The sequence below is a fragment of the Felis catus genome, chromosome D3 (genome assembly GCF_018350175.1).
Source record: "Felis catus isolate Fca126 chromosome D3, F.catus_Fca126_mat1.0, whole genome shotgun sequence".
In the NCBI taxonomy this organism is placed as follows: domain Eukaryota; kingdom Metazoa; phylum Chordata; class Mammalia; order Carnivora; family Felidae; genus Felis; species Felis catus.
In genome coordinates, this window is record NC_058379.1 from 94,010,588 (window position 1) to 94,033,716 (window position 23,129).

General features: G+C 54.9%; 1 protein-coding gene across 1 annotated transcript in view; it reads left to right on the forward strand.

Moving 5' to 3' along the window:
* KCNG2 (potassium voltage-gated channel modifier subfamily G member 2) overlaps positions 1-23,129 on the forward strand; it is a 69,887-nt gene that overhangs the window by 15,788 nt on the left and 30,970 nt on the right. Inside the window, exon 2 of the mRNA XM_023242134.2 lies at positions 9,228-9,320. The gene's annotated coding sequence lies outside the window, so the exon portion shown is untranslated. The remainder of the gene's footprint in view (positions 1-9,227; positions 9,321-23,129) is intronic.

The following is a 23,129-nucleotide window of genomic DNA, read 5'->3' on the forward strand; positions in this document are numbered from 1 at the left end:
TTGAGGAAGTCCAGTTAGTGGATTTTTTCTCTTGTTACTTGTGCCTTTCGTGTCCTCTCCGAGAGCTCATCACCAAACGCAGTGTCGTGAAGGCACTGTTTCCTTCTAGGAGGTTTAAGGTTTGGCTCTTACATTCAGCCCATTGGTCCGTGTTGAGTCAGTTCTTCAGTCTGGCATGCGGCGAGGGTCCAGCCCCTTTCTTTGCACGTGGACGTCCAGCGTTCCCACGCCATTTGTCAAAGACCGTCCTCTCCCCAGTGAATGGCCTCGGTGTCTTCACCAGCATCCGTGACCACGCACGGTGACTTCATTCTGGGCTCTCTGCTCTAACCCTTTGGTCCGTGAGTCTGTCTCGATGCCAGCAGAACTCTACTTGTGTGGTTTTGAAATCAGGAAGTGTGAGACATCCAACGTGGTTTGTTTTCAAGACTGTCTCGGCTGTTCAGAGATCTCACATAGATTTCTTCGGTTTCTGCAAACACGTGTTGTTGGGACTTTGATAGGGCTGCACTGGGTCTCCAGGTCATTCTGGGTGGTGTAGACACCTTCGTCCAGTAAGTCTTCCAGTACGGGAACGTGGGGTGTACGTCCTCTTTTTTTAACTGTTCTCTAATGTTTATTTATTTATGTTTTGAGAGAGGGAGAGAGAGAGAGAAAGAGAGAGAATGAGCAGGGGAGGGGCAGAGAGACAGGAAGACACAGAATCCGAAGCAGCTCCAGGCTCTGAGCTGTCAGTACAGAGCCCGACGCGGGGCTCGAACCCACGAACCGTGAGATCACGACCTGAGCCGAAGTCGGACGCTTAACCGACCGAGCCCTCCACGCACCCCAGGGTGTACTTCCTAGTAGCTGTGTGATCTTTAATTTCATCCAGCAGCCTTGGTAGTTTTCACAGAAAACTCACCTCCGTGGTCAGGTGTATTCCTAAGTATGTTATCCTGTTTGATGCGATCATACGTGCAGTCGTCTTTCACTTACAACGGCTTGGGCTCTGCAGGGTCCAGGGCCGCGCCCCACACATACCTGCTTCCTGGGGCCTCTGCTGTCCAGCTTCCCTCACTCTGCTTCTGCCACGAGGTCCCCCAAGCTTTGCAAACATGGACGGACCCCCCCCCCCAACCTGGACCTGTCCGGTGAGTTGAGGACAGCAGTCGGGACGCCCCCCCCCCCCCCGAGCTCCTTATCACTAGCGCCCCGGTGCCACCATAGGACTGACTTCCTGGAGGAGAACACGTAAGCGGCACAGGTGTTTTCCAGGAAGGTATCGCTGTCGTTAGAAGCGGTGGTAGTCACCGACCCCGTGGCCCGCCCTGACCCCCGCGGCCTCCGGCAGGTGAGGTGCCACGCTGTTGAAGAAGGGCTGGGGCGGCACACCCGCGACTCCAGGCTGCCGGGGCCTGACGACTTCGCGGGACCGGACGTTGGCTTTATTTGACTCGTTTTGAACTGTGGCAGCTGGAGATAAACGTGAAGGCGGGGGGAGCCTTCGCCCTGCTGACAGAAAGCAGAATTTCTTTTAAAAATGCTGTTTTCTGAGGCCCGAAAGTCACAGCAGCCCACAGGCGGATTGCCTGGAGGCCCCTTCGCCGTCCTGATGGCGCCTCGGAGGGTGCAGGGTGCCTTCAGGAGCAGTTAAGTAGCTTTATGTCAGGGAGACGGGCTCCAGATCAGCTCTGTGTCTCCAAGGAGCAGCTCCTCCCGCCCCGAGCCCCTTGTGTCCGAGACGGAGAAACGCCTCCTGGAAGAAGCGGCTGGAAGGCACCCTCCTTGCAGGCGCCGAGCTTGCCGATGCTTTGCAGGGAGGGCCGCTCCCCAGTTGCCCCGCGGTGGGCCTCTGGCAGCCTTGCCCTTGAAAACGGCCCCCCAGTTGGCTGCACCGAGCCGTGGCCCGCCGTGGCCCCGGGGTCTGGCTGCCATCACTGAGGACAAGTGGTCCAGCCTCTCAGAGCCCAGGGCCCGGCCCGGCACCTGGCCAGGGTAGACGCTCCGGTGTGTCAGATGACAAACTGAGGCGCCTGTGACAGCAAGGAGCTGAAGGAAACGAAAGACAGAGGAAAGGAACAGCTGGGTGCACGCGGCCCTGGTGGGGAGGCTGGCCGTGCAGCCCTGGGGTGGGACTGAGCCCTTAACCCGCCCCCCCCCCCGCCCCGAGGCCGGGGAGGGGCAGTGGCCGTGCCGGGAGGCAGGGGCGCGGACCACGTGCCCACAGGACGCAGGCCGTGGAAGAAGTCTGCAGAGGGATGCCGGGCAGGCCGATGCCCCTGGACGGCGCGTCCTCCACCCTGCGTCACGGCACGTGGCCACACGGACGCTCGCAACCTTGCAGGCGGACGTAGGGGTGCGGCTCAGGGCTCGGCCGGCAGGGCCAGAGCCAGCGCTTCCACCCTGCGGAACACAGACGCTGCCGTTGCAACCGTTCCAAACTTTCCTGTGTGGCGGCCGTGACTGCGGTCGGCAGCACGTGTCGCTGTACCCACTGAGCGCTAAGTCCCCCTCCCTCCCCCAGTCTCCCTGGCAACTTCTAAGCTCCTTTCTGTCTCCATAACTTTGCCTATTCTAGCCATTTCACGCGCTGTCTGTCCTTCCTGTGTCTGGCTTACTCACTTAGCATAATGTTTTCACGGTCTCTCCGTGTCGCTGCGCGGATCAGTACCTCCCTCCTTCTTGCGGCTGAAAACATCCCAGTGCATGTTTAGACCTCATTTTCTTTCTTTTTCTTTTTTTTTTTTTTTGGTAAAAATACGTAGTTTAATTTAAATTACCCTATAATTATTTTTTCGTTTCTTCTCTTAACTTCAAGAAAAAAACACAGAAGATTGTACAAATATACCATTGTCTTTATCCATCCATCCGTTGGAGGATGCTCCCACCTTTTGGCGAGTGTGAATAAGGCCGCTGTGAACATTAGCTTACACGTATCTGCTGGAGTCCCTACTTCTGAGTATTTTAAGCATTACTTAGGGGTGGGATTGCATGGTTATATTATAATTCTATGTTTAATTTTTGAGGACCCTCCAGACTCTTCCACAGCAGCTGCACCTTTACATCCCACCAGCCGTGCACGGGGTTCTGGTCTCTCCACATCCTTACCCACACCTGTTGCTTTCTGTCTTTGTGATTCTAGCCATCCCTGAGGTGGCAGGTGAAATGTCATTGCGGATGTGATCTGCGTTTCCCCAATAGCTAATGACGGTGAGCATCTTTTTGGGCATTTATTGGCCATACGTATGTCTTCTTTGAAGAAATGTCTCTTCCAGTCCTTTGCCCGTTTTCTAACTGGGCTGTTTTGTTGTTGTGGAGTTGTGGGGGCTCTCGCACATTGTCAATGTTAAGTCTTTACTGAGTACGTGACGGGGAAATACTTTCTGCGTTCCGTGGGCTATCTTCTCACTTTGCTGATAGTGTCCATGGGAGAAGAAACGTCGTTAATATAGCCCAATTGATCTATTTTTTCCTTTTGTTGCCTGTGCTTCTGTGGCATATTTAAGAAACCACTGCCGAATCCAAAGCTGTGAAGGTTTCACACTGTGTTTTTCCCTAAGAGTTTTATAGTTTTAGTTCTTAAACTTAGATTTTTTATGTACTTTGAGTTAAGTTTTATCAATGGTGTGAGGTAGGGATTTAAGTTCACCTTTTTGCATGCGGACGCCCAGTTTTGCCAGTGCCATTTGCGGACAAGACTGTTTTTTCCACATTGAGTGGTGTTGGCACCCTTGTCTAAAATCAGCAGAACACGGATGTGAGGACTTATTTCTGGACTTCCTGGTACGTGACACTCATCAGTGTGTCTGTGCGTCTGCCAGGGCCGTACTCTTGATTACTGTAGCTTTGTGGTATGTTTGGAGGTTGGGAAGTGCGAGACTTCCAACTTTGTTGTTCTCTTCAAGGTTATTTTGGCGATTCCGAGTCCCCAATGTTCCTCATGAATGTTAGAATAGGTTTTTTCTATTTCTGGAAAGAAAACACCGTTGGGGTTTTGAGAGGCCATCCTAGAAGTGGGCTGAACATCCTGGTAGGTTTGGCCTGTGCAAAACTCCCAGCACTAATATTTGGGGGAGGATGTGAGGTTTCCAGTAAAACTGGTCAAATGCAGACTCATGACATTTCATTCCAGTGCCCCAGGGTTGAAGCAGAAGAGTTAGATTTTAAAAAACCAAAAACAAAAAGGCTTTATTTGAACTATTTTAGGCTTACAGAAAAGCTGCAAAATTAGTACAGGGCCTTCTCACCCGTCTCCTTAATGTCACGTCTCACCTGACGAGAACACAGTGACCCAACCAGGCCGTGGACGCTGGTCCTGCACACTGACCGGGCTGGAAGCCTCCCTCGGCTGTGCCCACGTCCCGCTGACGTCTGTCTCAGGCCCCTGCCCAGGCCCCCACAGCACACTCGGCGTGGCCTTCTCAGCCTGTCCCCTGCCCCTTGGCTGAGAAGAGGGCCGTTGTCAGCCCGTGAGAAGCCCGTGCGGGCCTGAGCCGGCCCTCTGTGCACAGCTCTTACTGCCCTGGATTGTCCCCACGGCTCCTCGGGTCGGGTCCCGCCTCCTCAGCCGCAGTGACGTCGTGCTTTATGTGGCACGTGAGCTGAAGTCTCATTTATTTCGTGGCATCTGAGGGGCGTCCGGGCTGTTTCCGGTGTCTGCTGCCGGGGACCCGCGCTGCACACTCTGAGGTTCTCTGCAGCCCCCGGAGTGGGTCTTGCACCTGCAAGGCGGCCTCACGGTGCCGTGCGGTTGGCTTTGTAAATCGTTCAAGCCTCCCGGACGAGAAATGACGTCTCACTGTTGTTTCTCTGACGATGAGTGTGCGTCAACATTTGTTCACACGTCTGAGAGCCATTTTTGTCTTTTTTGTGGATTGCCTTTTCGTGTTTTTTCCCTCGTTTCTCCATGGGGTTTGTGGTTCTTTGTCCCTCAGTTGTAGGAGTTCCTTATATGTTGGCTTTTCTCCTAACTTCTTCTTCTTCAGAGTGTTCCTGACGACGCGTGCGTATCTGAATCATAGCGTTACGTGACCGACTCCATAAAAGGCTTGCTCTTTTACTAGGATTGAATTGAACGTATAAACCGACCTTAGGGGAAAACTTCTTTGTGTAAAATGCTGGGTTGGCCTGTCCAAGAACCAGGGATGCCCTCCCTGTGTTCCGCTCTCCTTTTGTGTTTCTGGAGTGTGTTTCAATTGCTCCTTGTAAAAGCTGTACACATTCCTTGGGAAACATTTTCCCACGTATTTGGTTTTCTTCTGTTGCTGTCGTAAATGGACTTCTCGATCGTCACATCCTCTGTTTCTTGTGTGTGTGAAGAAAACTGTTGGCTTTGTGGCCTGCCACCTCACTCAGTTCTTTTGTTCCGTCATTAAAGTTTTACCGTTGGTTCCCTGCGATTTTCCGAGCCTGCTGTCGTCTCCAAGCGGACACGGCTTTCCCTCCTTCGCTTACCCCCTCCTCTAATTCATGTTGCTGTGCGATTTCACTAGTTCGCGCCTCAAGGAGGGTGATGAGTGATTTCAGAGACAGCAGGTATCCTTCCCTTGCTTTTTCTGGGAAAACCTCTCGTACTGAACCAGAGACTGGCTTTTCACGTGGTAGTTTATGTGTTAATGAAATATTCCTCAGCTTCTTGCCGTTGTTAAGAGGCTTTCTTGGTGTCTATGGAGATGATCAGATGATTCTTTACCCCTTAGATTTATTTTTATGGTGTATGTTGCTATTGAACCTGTCCTGCATTCCTGGAATAAATTCCACTTTTCCTAGTATTTTTTTTAAGTTCATTTATTTATTTTCAGAGAGAGGGAACGTGTGCGCACAAGAGTGGGGAGGGGAGGGAGAGAGGGAGAGAGAGAATCCCAAGCAGGCTCCGTGCTGTCAGTTTGGGGCTCAAACTCACGAACCATGAGATCATGACCTGAGCCAAGATTAAGAGATCAAGGCCTAACCGACTGAGCCACCCAGGCGCCCCTCTAGTATTTTTTTAAAGACACATTGGGGTTTTTTTCTGTTTCTAATATTTGCTTAGATTTTTTGCATCGATATTCATGAGAGACACTGGACTATCGTTTTCTTTCTTTGCGCTAATCATGTTTGGCTTAAGTATCAGTGTTTACCTGCCTTGTAAAAGGGATACAGAAGTTTTCTTTGTTTTCCACGCTCTGGAATAATTCCTAGAGCGTCAGGACTGTCAGGTCTTTTATGAGCTTTGGTAGAATTCCCAGTGAACTCATCTGGGTTTGGTACTCCTCGTAGGCTAGGTGATTCCTTCATAACTTTCTCTGTTTCCTCAGCGGTGATTGGTATGTTTACATCTCCCTCGTGGGATCAGTTTTGACGGTCTGTATTTCCTCTAGGTTTCTAGACTTATTTGCATAGAAGACTTCAAAGTGTCTCATGATTTTTTATATTCTATTTCAAAAGTTAAATTTTTTTGAATATAGTCATGTGGTTAAAAAAGGCAGGGGGCGGGGGAGAAGTTTGAGTGACCAGAAAAGACTGCCATCCCAGAATCTTTTTTTTTAATTTTTTTTTTAACATTTATTCATTTTTGAGAGTGAGAGAGACAGAGCATGAGCGGGAGAGGGGCAGAGAGAGGCAGACACAGAATCGGAAGCAGGCTCCAGGCTCCGAGCTGGCAGCGCAGAGCCCGACGCGGGGCTTGAACTCACAGACTGTGAGATCATGACCTGAGCCGAAGTCAGACGCTTAACCGACTGAGCCACCCAGGCGCCCCTGCCATCCTAGAATCTTAAGCATGATTATTTTCAAAGCAACATGTTACACACTACTGTTCGCTCTCAGTTTTCAGAGAATAAGCCAGCATGTGGTTATACGAAATGCCCCTTCCGTGCTGTCGGTTGGAGAACTGCCCACCGTGAAGGTAGTTTCAGTGCTTGGGAATCACGGGAGCCCAGTGATGGGGAGGCTCTGACCATCCCTGCTGCCGGCTCACACAGCTTCCAGAGCAAATACCGGGGTGTTCCGTGCCAATACAGACGGCTCACAAAGGTAGATGTATCACATCACCATTTCATGGGGTTTCCCTCTCATCACATACAAACCTGTAGGACGCGACTGTCCCCCTATCGTTGCCCAGGCTTGAAAAGATTGTCTCAAAAGCGACGCAGAAAGGAAGCTCCCTGAAGGGGACGTTGTGGGTCTGTGGGCTCAGGTTGTGGGACGTGCCCCCTGGGTCCGCATCTACCCCAGCCTGGCAGCTGGGGCGCGGTGTCGGCGCACGAAAGTCGGGGCAAGCGTGACAGCGGTCTCGTCAAACTGGCTGAGGGAACCCTGGATGGTGAGTTCTCCACGTGAAGGTTGCTGCTTCCGACTTTACGTGGAGACTTATTTTTGCAAAAGTGGGCAGCACCAGACCCCGTGGAGGCGTGCTGTCCCCTCTGTGGGGAAATGACGGCCACTCAGAAATCGGGCCATCGGTGCCCCCCCTCCTCACCCGCACACGTGCCGTTGGCACCACGGCGAGGCAACTTCACAACTGTGCACACGGCTTCTCACGGAAAGTTGAATTATGTGCGCTACGTTCTGTTTCAGGGGCAGAGCAGTGATTAATCGCTTGTTTTATAAAATTGATTTGAGAAAGGAATTACCAATGAAGAGTTGTCATGATTGAAAAGTAAAATTAAATCATCTGGGAAATTTGCTCCCTTCCTGTTGGGGTCAGCGAGATTTGCCGTTTGTGTCTGCTGTCACTGGGGTGGGGAGGGGGGCCAGCTTTGGTCTCTGCCGGTCCTTTATGGGGACACGACAGAGGCCTGAGGACCAGCCTGGGGACCCCTCACTGAGGGCTCGGCAGAGACTCCCCGGGGTCGTGCAGCCAGAGTGGAGCCTGGCGGCTGGTCCGAAACAGACCCCGTGCCCTCGGATTGCAGCCCCCGCCCTGGCCTGTCCGGTGCCGGGGGTGCCGGTGGGCAGAGGGCGGGAACAGGGAAACTACCGGAACCCATGGGAAGTTCAAACCGAGCTCCCATTATTTCCCCTGCTATTTCGGTGGCTCTGTCCCACAAGCCAGGGCCAAGCCGCGCCGGGGCCGTGGCGTCCGGATGGAGCGGGGGCTCGGGCCGGGACAGGGCAGGGGACTCGGTGGCTGAGGGTAGCAGCTCTCACACGTCTCCGCGGCCTTCAAGGAGCTGGGTTTTCACGTGGGTCGTGTGTAGCACCACCGCCAGGCTAGAAACCGACGGGCAGAAGCGCCCTGAGGGCCGTGCCCTGGACGGGCCAAGGTTCCAGCCCCTGCCCGGATGAGGGGCTGCACAGGTTCTCACCGCGGGTGAGAGGTGCTCAGGGCGGACCTGGGAAATGCTAGAAGGAGTGTCAGCCACTCCCTCCAGGACTGCGTTTCCTGCAAGCCGCGGGCCCGGAAAGCACCGGCGAGCAGATGGGCGACTCCCCTGCCCACCCGTCCGCTGCCCGCCGCTCACAGCGCTCGCTTGGAGTGTGGTGGGCGGAGGGAAGTCTCTCTTCTCTGGACTCCACAAGCAAAAATACTTCCATAAATAGCTGCTTCAGAGGAAAAATGAAGTTGACAGTACATTTGCATACAAGTGTGCTGATTATAATCCTCTTACCTATACACTGAAACAGATTTAGCAGTTACAATTGGACTGGAGCAGCTCGTCTTCTCAAAAATAGGCACCGGGCAGAGAGGGGTGTGTTAGGCACATACGAGGGCGTGTGTGTCTGTCTTTGCAGACTAAGGGGACCGCGGGTGGGGGGGCCCGGGCTGCCCCTCACGGGTCTCGTGGGGCCCCGCGGTATGGCTGACCCGGAGGGGACGTGGTGCACACCTGGGGTCGGCTGGACCGGGGACACCGAGGCAGGGGGAGCAGGCGCCCCGGTTACAGCGACTTGTGTTCCAGCAGCTTCATCGATGCAGGGGCGGCTGGTTCTCGGGGGGAGGGAAGGAGACGCTCTGGGCGCGTAGGATGTGGCGAGCACTGGCGGTGCCCAGACGTCCGGGAGGAGGTCAGAAGCCACCAGGTGCAGAGAGAGAGGTGAGGAGCCAGGACCCGGCTTCTCTGTCCTAACCGCACGCCGGTCCACATGACCTTGGGTGGAAAGCACAGGGCCGGGGGGGCCCAGGCCGAGCCACGATTATGTGTGTGCTGATGTAGATTATATCCGAGGAGATGGGTTGTGGTCGTCACATTCTCTGACAAGTTCATGACCCAACCACGGTCAAGAAGCCGTGCCCTAAAGGGGGATTTGACGTGTCGTTTCAGGGACCTGAGAAGCACTGGCAGGGGTCTGATGAGATGGCAGCATTTGCAAAGGGCCGCCTGGGATGAGCCCCCGCACGGGGAAGCCGACAGGAGGTAAGAAGCGTGCCTGTCCCCAGCGTCCCACTCCCGAGAAAACTGGGAGGCTGATCTTTTCGGTGAAACCATCTCATTTAAAGAACGTTACCATACGATGCCACAAACGCACTGATTTCCTCAGAGGTTAGGTGAGGGATAGGAAGGAGCCAGCCCATGACCTGTGTCCTGAGCTAGGCCACTTTGCACACCTGTCCCCTCAGGATGGCTCCCCGGAGCCCAGGGCTACTCGGGAAGGCCGGCAGGAGGCGGTCAAGGGTGCCAGCTTGAGTTTTAACTGCAGAGCGGGATGGACTGGGATCCCCCAGAGAGCCTGTGTCCGCTGTCCCCCAGCCCCATCCTTTGTCTTATGAGTCCCCAAGGCTCCAGCCTTCCCCATCCCCCACAGGACTGTTTATTCTTCCAGCCCCTCCCAAGATCCCAGACTGAAGGCTTGAAGGGGATTTGGGGTGCTCACCACCCGGAGAAGGGATGATGTCATAGCTCACAACCAGCTCCGTGCCAACCTGCCTCACCTGCCCCCCGGGGGTCCCTCACCTACCCCCCAGGGGGTCCCTCACCTACACCCCCTCCCTCACCTGCCCCCCGGGGTCCCTCACCTACACCCCCTCCCTCACCTGCCCCCCGGGGTCCCTCACCTACACCCCCTCCCACACCTGCGCCCCCAGGGTCCCTCACCTACACCCCCAGCGTCCCTCACCTGTCCCCCGGGGTCCCTCACCTACACCCCCTCCTTCACCTGCCCCCCAGGGTCCCTCACCTACACCCCCAGGGTCCCGCACCTGCCCCCCAGGGTCCCTCACCTACACCCCCTCCCTCACCTGTCCCCCAGGGTCCCTCACCTACACCCCCAGGGTCCCGCACCTGTCCCCCAGGGTCCCTCACCTACACCCCCAGGGTCCCTCACCTGCCCCCCAGGGAGTCCCTCACCTACACCCCCTCCCTCCCCTCCCCCCCAGGGTCCCGCACCTGCCCCCCCAGGGGGTCCCTCACCTACACTCCCTCCCTCCCCTCCCCCCCCAGGGTCCCGCACCTGCCCCCCCAGGGGGTCCCTCACCTACACCCCCCTCACCTGCACTGCCTGCCCCCCAGGCTCTCCTCACGGGCTTGAGCCCCTCCCCTCTTCAGTCTTTGCTGCTACTTTCCTCTTCCGCAGTCTGCTGTTTTCCAAAACACCACGGCTCCCTTGCCGTCCACTCTTACCTGGCGTTGACAGGCCTTAAATCTGGGGGAGAGGTAGAGAGTTTCATTCGACCCTGGGTTTACCACCTGGACCCTGAGGGATCCGGGTGACGGGCCCCAGATACACAGCCGTCGCAGCCAGGACGCGTCTCCCAGCCCGGTCCTCTGACTCATCCCCCGGCTTCCCCGCCTGGGCGGCGAGAGTCCTGCTGGGCACAGCGCCCGGCTGGCAGGGAACCTCCAGCATTTGGACGTGTCGTTTCAGCGTGGTCTCAAGGGGACATCCCTTCCCCACGGCCCCGTGGAAGGCAGGTCGTCACGAGCCGGAATATAGACTTGGGCCCCCCCTGCTGCGAGCCCGGACTCCCCCCCTCCTCAGGGAAGGTAGAAGCTTCATGTCCCTTAGAATTTGGCAGAGAGGGATACCCTGTGACTTTCCTTTGCCGTGGTGTCTCTGCGGGCCTCAGGCTCCGGGCTAGCTCGGGTCTCTTGACGTCTCGCCTGAGTCTCTTGCTGCGCCTCGATGTGACCGGTCCTGTGGCGGACGGTGTCACGTGTGATTCTAATTTAACGCCCGCATCCGCGTGGCGTTTGGGGAGTGAGAGAGCAGGACCTGAGAGAACGAAACCCAGATCTGGCTACGACAGTTTCAGAAGTGCACTTTCACCGAGACCCACGGATGGACAGAGGCTGCGCAGGTCAACGTGTGCTGCACGAATGAAAGGGACAGATCAGTGTGAATGTCTTTTCACGAGATTAACCTGTCCTGTCTGGTCAGAGACCAGTGTTGTGCGTCGACAGGTTCCCGGGAGCGGACATACGACACAGCAGACGAGCGTGCACCCCAGCTGGGTCCTTGGCCTGGGGCCACACTGTGTCCCGGACCCGGGCTGCATCCAAAGGCTGCAGGTGGCGGCTGGATCCATCAGACTGAGCGGGATCGAGAGAGAAAGGAAAACCCTCGTGACCCACAGCAGACGGTCAAGGGTATGGATGCCCGACCCAGAAAGTAACATCACGAGAATTACGTTCGGTCGGTTTGGAGTTTGTGTTTTGTTTTGTTTTGCTTTTGGCTGTTTTTCCCCAGGTTTTTTTCACCGAGATTCAAACATACACAAAGTAGAAAGAGTAGTGTGATGGAAACCTACGTATGTGTGTGTCCATACACGAAACGTGTGTGCGTTCATATAAAATGAAATAATGAACCATTCTGGAACTAGCTTACAGAAATCAAGACATTTATCCCTGAATAATTAAGTATGAATTTTCTAAAAAATAAGGTCACTCTTTTCCATAACCACAATACCACGTAACACTGAAGATTTCCCCAATTGTCCGAACACTGTCTTTTATAGATGTTTTGGATGAAATTCATCTGGTTGATAAACTTCATCGCTTGGTATGTCTCAATCACTTTGACTCCATCAAAGAGAATCAGGCCATCCTGATTCTAGAACATTCCTCCCACTGGCTGATCCCCCACATCACTGACTCTGTGAAGAATGCAGGAGTCATTCTGCAGGAAGGCCTTTGCTCTGGTCTCTGTGTGGTGTTTCTCTATCGCCCCGTATTCTCTGGACCCTGGGGTGTGGGTCTACGTGTCTGATCGGAGTGTGTACTCGGGGCAGAGCCAGACGGCTGCCCGTGGGGCCAGTCACTCTGCACGTTGCGTCACGTTCGAGGCACATAGTGTCAGGATGGCCGTGCTGAGTTGTGCTACCGGATTAAGGGGTGAGCCCAAACGTACTCCTGGCAAAGCCACGTCCCCCTCTCGGAGGCTGGGTAGCCGGCGCGGTGCAGACGCCCGCCCTCCGATGGCGGCGAAGGTTGTCTCCCTCCTCTCTGTTTCTCTTTTATTCCTGCGTCACTACAGACTCGCGGCCTCTATTTGCTAATGTTTTACAAGAAGCTGAGTCGTTCCGTGTCCAGACTCTTGGCATCTGCGGTAGGTCCCTTCCGTGTGCCTGTTCACACCGGAGTGCCTCTCTGCTTCCGGACACAAAGCACGAGATCCCACCCCGGACTCTGCCTGCCTCCCCTCAGGAATCGGCGCTTCTGGCGAACACGGCTCAGGTGCGAAGGACCGGTCCCTGATGGCTAAGTGCGTTGTTAGCATTTATCTGTGTGATCTTATGGGCTACGTGGGGAGTGTTCACTCTACTCTCCCGAACGGCTACAGCAGGAGGTTATAATAAGATCCAGAGCCCGTAACCTAAAACCCAACGTTTCCAGGTTTCACTGGAAAATCAGTCATCACGCCAGGAACCGGGAAGATTGCAAACCAAATGAGGGACAATCAGCAGACACCAACACCAAGATGACAGAATTATTTGAGCAGCTGCTGTAAAAACGCTTCAACAAGTGGTTACAAACATGCCTGAAGCAGACACGGAAAGAGAGTCTCAGCAAAGACATAGAAAGTCTCATTGAAGGAAGAGAAGACATAAAAAAGAAGGCAATGGAAACTCTAGAACAGAAAAACACGATACGTGCTATGAGAAGCTCGGTGGGTGGATTCGGCCTCCAACAGGAAGGACGGAGGAGTCGTGGACACAGAGCGGAACAACCGCATTCGCCCAACCTGAAAAGCAGCGAAGACACGGACCGAAAATAAAATGGACAGAGGCTCCGAGACTGCGGTACCATAACCAGACCCGACACTCGTGCTGTCGGAGTCCCGGAAGGGGAGAAGAGTGGCGGGGCTGAAAGCTCCTGCAGAAATAATGACTTAAAACTCCCCCAAATCAGGGGTGCCTGGGTGGCTCGGCTGGTGGCTCAGGTCGTGGTCTCACGGTTCGTGGGCTGGAGCCCCACATCTGGCTCTGGGCTGATATCGAGGAGTCTGCTTGGGATTCTTTCTCTCTGTCTGTCTCTCAAAACAAATAAAGAAACATTTAAAAAAGAGAAGAACGAGGAAGAAAGCCACAACTTGTGGGTGGTTAACAGACCGTGGCCCCTCCGTGCCACGAGCCATCACCAGGAGGAGGAGGAACGTGGATGACCCTCCAGAGACCGATGCCGAGCAAAGGGAGCCAGTGCCGGACGGCTTCCTGACGGCCCATCAAGACGCCACTCCGGGGTTTGACTGGAGGACAGGGAGGGGCGGGTGAGCAGAGGCCAGGGGAGGGGAGGGGTGGGCGAGCAGAGTCCAGGGGAGGGGAGGGGAGGGGGAGCTGAGTTCAGGGGAGGGGAGGGGCAGGCGAACCGAGTCCAGGGTAAGGGAGGGGCGGGAGGGAGGGGGCATCAGGGGCCTCCTGCTGGTTGGGGTTCTGACCGGGTCAGTGCCCACATGACACCCTGGCCGTGAGACGGGCCTGCAAGTTTGCACGATGCCACTGCCTGGCATCACGGGGCCGCTGCAATCTTAAAAGTTTAATTTTAAGAAACCTTCGAGGCAGTTATTTGCAGCTGTGCTGTGCGGGTAATTAGTTGCCAGATTTCCACGTGTCTTACAGATTTGGAGATGATATGTAGTTCTAATACATCATGACTGAAAAATAATCGTCGATTTTTCCGTCGATGACACGGCTACAAATACATTTAATTAGCACATCTTCAGGTCTGTTCAGATACACTTTAGAGACTTTTCTAAGTTGTGTCGCTTTGACATATAGAAAATAATCCATTTCAAAACAAAATAACTGAACACGTGTGGGTTTGAAAATCAGAAAGGCATTATAGGAATGATCCTAAGAGTACTAATTTTTAAGACTATGAAAATCTCCGAAGAATCATGTTTTATTTGAAATTAGTTATCTGGGGCACGTGAGCGGCTCAATCGGTCAAGCGTCCAACTTCAGCTCAGGTCATGATCTCGTGGTTCTTGGGTTCGAGTCCCGCATCGGGCTCTGTGCTGATGGGTCAGAGCCTGGAGCCTGCTACGGATTCTGGGCCTCCCCATCTCTCTGCCCCTCCCCCGCTCGTGTTCTGTTGCTCTCTGTCTCTCAAAAATCAGTCAACATTAAACAAAATGTTTTAGTTAGTTATTTACAGTTGCCTCTTTGTTTTTAACTGATAGGTGATCTTTACCTTAACTCATCTTTACCTTTACTTGGCGGGACAGTAAGAATTAAAGACAGAGCGGCTCCTGGCCCAGTACTAGCCTGCGAGCTGTCGTGTCACGAGGGGACGGTGCTTGGGCTTCGGCGGTCTCAGCCACCGTCCCACGGGAGCCGGCCGGCCGAAGGGCATCATGTGTCCCTGCTGTCGCAGGGCCTGGCTCATGCGTCTGCTCTTGTGAACTGGGTCATCTCAGAGGTTAAGTGTTTGGACTGAGAGGCGGCGTGTGTGCCCGGGAGAGGACCAGACACGCCGGGAGGGCCGAGGGGGCCTGGGAAGGCCGGGCGCCCCTGCCCCGAGGACGGACAGCGCAGGCCGCGGTGGCCGGTGAGGAGCAGAGAGGGAGTCGGCTCCGTGAAGACACCGGAACCAAAAGTGAGGCAGGAGCAACAACCAAAGGCTTTAATTGCTGCATTAATTATCTTGCAACATCTGTAGTGTGAAAACATTTTTAGATCCTAAAGTAATGGCTGGTAAGCTGAGGCCAAACCACTCTGAGCTTCCTCCTCGCCGGGACGCCCCCGTCGGGACGCCCCCAGGCTCAGCCGGGCTGTACCATCTCTCCTTGCACGGCTGCTTCCGTGAGTCAGACGGGCTAGTTTGAACGGGGTCCCCCCTGGGCACCGCTGACATTTGGGTGAATAGCTCTTTGCCGTGGACGTCCTGTGCCCCGTGGAGCCCTGACCTCCACCTCTGGTGCCGGTTGTGATGAACCACAATGTGAGCAGATGGCACCCCGTGGCCCTGGGACCACGCAGGGGGCCCCGTGGTCTGTCTTTGCTGCAGGACCGATGACCTCATTTCCCGGGGGCCGCCCTCTGAAGCGTGTTAACCCGTAGGACAGGCACGCCTGGGGGAAGGCATCCCTTGTGACCGCGAGGCCCCCACAGGAGCTCTTTCGGGGCTGAGCCATTCCGGGTCACAACTGCAAATGTCATGATGTCCCGGCACCTGCTGTTTATTTGTTACATCTCCCAAAAAGCCTCGGTGACACTGGGGTGACCACACCCTTCTGTTCACACACATACGCATGTGGGAAACGCCAGGGACGCCCTGGGAAGTACTTACTCGACTCTGGTCCACCCTTAGCCTTGATTCAAATTCAGACTTTTTTTCCAAGCACCTACTAAGTGCAGGTGGTGTTCTGGGCATTCGAGACACAGCAGCAACACGGACACAAGCGTGCCCTCCTAGGGCCGGCCTGTGAGTGGACAGGAGCCCCCTCTTGGTTCTGAGATACGTGTCCCTCCCCGGCCGCCCACCGCCTGAGCCTGGGCACGGTCAGGGACAGGGGCCGCACGTGCAGGTGTGGACGCCCAGGGGCAGTGACGGGCCCGGGGCGCCCCAAGCCCTCCCTCGCCAGCGTGTGGTCACCCCTTCTGTGGAACAGATGACGCCAGCACACGCTCACGTCTCTGCGGCACGGCATCCGCGACGCCCAGGGCCTCAGCGGGCGACTGGAAAGCCCGCGTGTGGCTTCCCTGTGTCACCCAGGCTTCCTCACATGTGGCACCTGGGCCCCACGGCAAGGTTCCCGGGAGAGTGGGAGCCTGTCCCGAGAGACCCCAGAGCTCGGCATCCACCACGGAAGGAGCATCACTGGACGGAGTGGGCTCCTGCTCTGTGTCCTACTCAAAAGCCGATCTGAGGTGCCGTCCCCAGAGAGGACAGCCACGGCACAAAGCTGATAAGGACAGACACCACGCTGCTCTTGGCCAAGAGGCCCTTTGCAATACATTTTCAACAACGCATAGGCACACGTACGCGTTAACATGTGCGGAGGACTCCCGTGCCAAGACTGTCCTAAACGCTCACGTGGCCTTTGCCTTCCTCACAAGGCGGGTGCTGTCTTACTATTATTTATTCTGGCTTATTCACGTGGGATCTGTGGCTCTAGCAAAACCAAGTGACTTCCTGAGACTGCACGGCTCTTGAGGGCAGGAGCTTGGTGTCGGCCCAGCCGCCTGGCCACCGTCACGCCCTGAGCGTGGGCTCCATCTGTCCCGTGGTGGCTGGAACGGAGGGCATTACAAGTTGCCGTGGTTGCCACTAAATCGACTGTCCACTCCCTCGGTGACATTACGTAAGGAGTAAGCTTTCTCCCTTCTCACGGGGATGAGGCCACGATTGGTACTTCCAGTAAGGCGCCACGAATCTCCTACCACTCAGAGAGACGCTGGTCTGAACTCTTCATTCCCTGAGGAACATCTCGTATTAACTTAATCCTCGCTCTATTTCTGCGATATTAAATCATGTCCGGGAGCCCGCGCGTTGAATCGGGACGTGTTGAATCACCCAAGAGGTTCAGACGTTAGTTAATGGAGAGGACGTGTTCCCGGATAATGTGGCACTACCCAGCAGCGTCACGGGAGGAGAACGTGGAGCCCTGTTTGCAGGCTGCTGGCGTCCCTGCCTGTGCCCTGGCCACCTTGGGTCTCCCCACACCGGTGACGGCCACACGCTTCACGCCCCTCAGGGCTCCCCCAGCCAGGGTGGGCTGTGGCCCGTCAGAGCCGGGTGTTCGTCTCACTGGTGAGGAGACCAGAGCTGCTCGGTGGGGCCCCAGCCGATTGCAGCAGAGCCACAGGTCAACCCCGGGCCCCTGACCCCACTCGGTGTTCTTTCTGTGTCACAGGTGAGGACCCCGGCTCCCGCCCTAGCACAACCCTTGTGGCTTCTTCCAGGGAAATCACGTGGGCTCCGTTCGTGGGCAACCCTGCGTCGGTTCAAAGCGGTTCAACAGAAGCCTCCTGTGCCCGTGGACTGGACGGCCACACTCGCACCCGCTCTTGCCACCGTTCAAGGGGCAGGTGACGTGTCGGGGCCATATGTGCTAGGAACATCTGGGGCAAGTCTGAGGCTCATTCATCCACTGGCTTGTCCCTCCAGCAAATATTTCCTGACTACCCGCTATGCTCCAGGGACGGTGTTGGGGTGTGTGATACGTCCTGGGCAAAACAGGAGAATGACAGCCGTTCCCTCACAGGGCTCAGATTCTCGCAGGAGTAAAAAAAAAAAAAATAAGCGATTGGTGAAACAACGAATTACCTGCTCCTTCAGGAGGAGAAAAGCGTTATGGAGACAGGAAAGTACTCGGCAGGCGCGCGGCTGGGGAAGGACGTGGGTGTGGGAGGTGGTGTGAACTGAGCGAGGGAGGCCCCAACAGGAGGTACAGTGTGAACAAAGCTGTGGCTGCGGCATCTGGGCAGGTGCTCGGGGCAGGGGGACAGCCAGCACAGGGAGCCCTAGCTGGAGCGTGCCGGGAGGCGAGGGGGAGGGCACGGCACCGACCCCGCCAGCACCGTGTGGAGAGCAGCCTTGTCCGCGGGAACAGACCCGGAGCGTGGAGGTCGGTCGGAGGGATGGCGGGCGGGCGGGCTTCGGGAGCCCCCGCGGCTGTGGTGCTGGGCACAGGCAGCAAAGGGCGGGGGGCTGGCAAGGAAACCCGTCGGGGCGGCCACCAGCAGTCCCGGCAGGAGGGGGTGGTGGCTCAGAGCCGTGCGGTGGCCGGCCCGCGCCGCTCGTCCACACCAGTCAGGAAATCCCCCCGGGGTCAGGCCCGTGGTGTCAGCGGCCCGCCGCCGTGACCAGGCTGGACGGATTCTTGCGGAAGCTGGCGCGGCTGGGACCACAGGACGGCTCGGAGGCCGCCGCCGGCGCTGTGCGGGCCGGCGAGGAGGTCGGGGTGCGTTGCCTGCTGGGCGCCGACGCGGCCTCCTTCCCGCGGGCCGACGCCACTCAAGGGGAAGCTGGCCTGTCCTCGCCGTGAGCCTCCTGGCGCACGGGGGTCTGGGCCCTCTTCATCCAGCGCGCGGCCTTGCGGGTCTAGCCCTATAAAATGCCGTAAGGGCAGGAGCACAGACCTCATCCCCCTGAATCTGAGCTGGACGCGAGTGCGTGAGCTGCAAGGCCAGCTTCGACGTCCGCTTCTGTAGCCGGCCTTGGGAGTGTGTGTGCGTTACAGACGTGGGCTGGGGGCCCCGTGTCACAACCACAGAACACGGCTTCAGGCGTCAGGCACCGTGTGGTGAAGCGCCCCAGGCCGGGCACCTCCTGAGTGCGGCCACCGAGCGTCCACACCAGCTCCCGAGTTCTTGGGATCGTCTCGGAGCACGGCCCCCATCGTCCCAGGCCCCCAGCGGGCTAGCTGGGAGCTCTTTCCTGTTTGTTTTCTGTGAGCTTTCCCAAGTACGCTTGGATTTTAAAGCGAGGAAGCAAAGGTCTTCTTACATGTTCCACAACACACATAAAGCGTCCTGAAAATGCTGTCGAGTCTCAAAACTATAGTCTTCTCAAATTTTGAGCAGGAGTCAAAGAATACCAGTGGGAGACTTGGGGGTGAACAGGCCTTCCGGCACCAGAAGGGGCCCAGGAGGCGTCCAGGAGCCAACGCACCCCGAGGGTCCCACCCTGAGGAGGCAGAGCGGGACACGCGGCCCGGCTTCACTGCTGTCCGGGTCGCCGTCAGGACGCGGACGGTGCCCAGCCACCAGCGGCGTGCCAACCGCTGCCAGCAGTAAACGCCACAGAGGTGCCAAGTCACAAAGCACGGGTAAAAAACGTGGACGTCCTCCCATCCGGAGGACGCCACGAGGCAGCACAGCTCGGCCTGCAGACCCGGCCCCGCTCGGCGTGGCCTTTGTTCACAGCTCTGTGGGCCCCCGCTGACCGCCGAAAGAGTAGGCGGCTAAGCAAACACCACCGCATGTCAGTTGATCCGGCAGAAAGGTGAGGCAGACAGGTTAGCAGGACCCGTTACTGATGAATCAGCAGGGCAAGGTGAGTGTGGGGGTGGCCAGCGGCCAGTGCAGACCAGGACCAGAGCCCCAGCTCTGTCACTCCACAGTGAGGACGCTACTCAGCCTCCGTGATACTCGGTTTGCAACCTACAAGACGCAGCCGACAGAACCTGCCTCTTAAGGGTCCCGGTGCACAGAAATGACACGGTATCCACGGAAGTCTTCCCACCCCGCAAGCCCTTAGATGGTCCCCCGAGCGGCTGGCGCTGCCCTTGGACCATGCCCACCCCCCAGCTCCTGATGTCTGCCCTGCTCCCGAGGGTGAGAAGTGCCTCCCTGGTCGGGCTTCCTCTCCCTCCTCCACCCCGTGCTTCTCCTCTGGGCCTGGGTTCTGTTGCCTTCGCCAGTAAACGAGCTGGGGATTCTCCAGGGGCTGCGTCCCCTCTGCACAGGCTACCAAGCCGGCCGTCTCGAGATCGGGTGGGAAACAGACCGCCAGGCATGAACTCCAGCCGATGCACCAGCCTCTCCCAGGGGACCCTCCGCAGGGCACCAAGAGCTTTGCCCGGGTCCCTTCTGCTCCCCTGGGGCGGGGTAACATCCCTCTCAGTTGACTCTGTTGTCCCTTGTCATTGTTAACAGCACCCTTGCCTTCTGAAGAGTGCCCCAGTTTGGAGGATAGGCTACGTGGCACGGGGGAGGAAGGTAATGGGCAGAAGTTGGCACTGCGAGGTTCGCAGAAACAGTATCATAAACAGCAGCAGCTCCTATAAAAGACCCAGTAAACCAGCCAAGGTAATGGCATTAAATCCCCTTTCTTTCTACAAAAAGCAGAAGGTTCCTTTCTTTTTTTTTTTAATTTACATTCAAGTTAGTTAGCATAGAGTGCAACCATGATTTCAGAAGTAGATTCCTTAATGCCCCTCCCCCACTTAGCCCATCCCCCCTCCCACAACCCCTCCAGTAACCCTCTGTTTGTTTTCCATATTTAAGAGTCTTTTCTGTTTTGTCCCCCACCCTGTTTTTATATCGTTTTGCTTCCCTTCCCTTCTGTTCATCTGTTTTATATCTTAAAGTTCTCATATGAGTGAAGTCATATGATATTTGTCTTTCTCTGACTGACTAATTTTGCTTAGCATAATACCCTCTAGTTCCATCCACATAGTTGCAAATGGCAAGATTTCATTCTTTTTGATTGTCGGGTAATATTCCATTGTGTGTGTGTGTGTGTGTGTGTGTGTGTGTGTGTAGCATCTTCTTTATCCATTCATCCAGCGATGGCTACTTGGGCTCTTTCCATACTTCGGCTATTGTCGATAGTGCTGCTATAAACATTGGGGTGCATGTGTCCCTTCAAAACAGCACTCTTGTATCCCTTGGATAAATGCCTAGTAGTGCAATTGCTGGGTTGTAGGGTAGTTCTATTTTTAGAACCTCCATACTGTTCTCCAGAGTGGCTGCCCCAGTTTGCATTCCCACCAACAATGCAAGAGGGTTCCCCTTTCTCTGCATCCTTGCCAACATCTGTTGTTTCCTGAGTTGTTAATGTTAGCCATTCGGACAGGTGTGAGGTGGTATCTCATGGTGGTTTTGACTTGTATTTCCCTGATGATGAGTGACGTTGAGCATTTTTTCATGTGTCAGTTGGCCAAATGGATGTCTTCTTTGGAGAGTGTCTATTCATGTCTTTTGCCCATTTCTTCACTGGATTATTTGTTTTTTGGGTGTTGAATTTGATAAGTTATTTATAGATTTTGGATACTAACCCTTTATCTGATATGTCATTTGCAAATATCTTCTCCCATTCTGTTGGTTGCCTTTTTTTTTTTTTAATTTTTTTTTCAACGTTTTTATTTATTTTTGGGACAGAGAGAGACAGAGCATGAACGGGGGAGGGGCAGAGAGAGAGGGAGACACAGAATCGGAAACAGGCTCCAGGCTCCGAGCCATCAGCTCAGAGCCTGACGCGGGGCTCGAACTCCCGGACCGCGAGATCGTGACCTGGCTGAAGTCGGACGCCCAACCGACTGCGCCACCCAGGCGCCCCTGTCGGTTGCCTTTTAGTTTTGCTGATTGTTTCCTTCGCTGTGCAGAAGCTTTTTATTTTGATGAGGTCCCAATAGTTCATTTTTGCTTTTGTTTCCCTTGCCTCTGGAGACGTGTTGAGTAAGAAGTTGCCTGTAGCCAAGATCAAGGAGGTTTTTGGCTGCTTTCTCCTCGAGGATTTTGATGGCTTCCTGTCTTACGTTTTGGTCTTTCATCCATTTTGAGGTTATATTTGTGTTTGGTGTAAGGAAGTGGTCCGGGCTCATTTTTCTTCAGGTTGCTGTCCAGTTTTCCCAGCACCACTTGCTGAAGAGACAGACTGTCTTTATTCCATTGGATATTCTTTCCTGCTTTGTCAAAGATTCGTTGGCCATACGTTTGTGGGTCCATTTCTGGGTTCTCTATTCTGTTCCATTGATCGGAGTGTCTGTTCTTGTGCCAGTACCATACCGTCTTGATGATTACAGCTTTGTAATACAGCTTGAAGTCCGGGATTGTGATGCCTCCTTCTTTGGTTTTCTTTGTCAAGATTGCTTTGGCTATCCGAGGTCTTTTCTGGTTCCATACAAATTTTAGGATTATTTGTTCTAGCTCTGTGAAGAATGCTGGTATTACTTTGATAGGGATTGCATTGAATATGTAGATTCCTTCGGGTGGAATTGACATTTTAACAATATTTGTTCTTCCTCTCCAGGAGCATGGAATATTTTTCCTTTTTTTGTGTGTCTTCTTCAATTTCTTTCATAAGCTTTCTATAGTTTTCAGTGTATAGATTTTTCATCTCTTTGGTTAGGTTTATTCCTAGGTATTTTATGGTTTTTGGTGAAATTTTAAATGGGATCGATTCCTTGATTTCTCTTTCTGTTGCTTCATTGTTGGTGTATAGGAATGCAACCGATTTCTGTGCATTGATTTTATATCCTTCAACTTTGCTGAATTCATGAATCAGTTCTAGCAGTTTTTTGGTGGAATCTTTTGGGTTTTCCATATAGAGTATCATGTCATCTGTGTAGAGTGAAAGTTTGACTTCCTCCTGGCCGATTTGGATGCCTTTTATTTCTTTGTGTTGTCTGACTGCTGAGGCTAAGATTTCCAATACTGCGTTGAATAACAGTGGCGAGAGTGGACATCCCTATCTTGTTTCTGACCTTAGGGGGAAAGCTCTCAGTTTTTCCCCATTGAGGATGATATTAGCATTGGGTCTAGAAGGTTCCATTCTTGAATCAAAGAGTGTGACACAGAGGAGGCTCTGAATAATCATTAGTTAGAGGGACAGATGCATGCTTGAACGAAACCACTGATAACGTTCTCTTTTAGACCCTTTTCCCTGCATGTTCCTGTTTCTTTAAAGTTCCAGCAACTGTGCACTCCAAACCCAGAGCTGGCCTCACACTTCCCAGATGTCTGAGCTCAGTTTGTCCAGGGCAGACCCTAGGGCAGGGGTGCAGAAGCAGGCAGCTTACTCGGGAAGCAGCCCCAGGAATGCCAGTCTGGGAGTCAGGAGTGACCAGGAAGGGAATGCAGAGCAGGTCAGCCTGAGAGGCCCCTCCCAGGACCAGAGGGCTCCAGAGGTCTCTCACCCTGGCTTCTCAGTCCTGGCGAGAGCTGTCCCTGGGGACACTGAGTCTCAAGTATCCCTGGTCTGTGCGGGGCAGGCAGGGCAGGCCTGGTAGCCAGAGAAGCCCAGGCAAAGAGACACAGGTGCTGCAGCTGGGTGTTCACCCAGTGTGCCCACAGGCCCAGGGGGACGGGGAGCTAGGGGGACGTGTGGCCCAAGGAGATT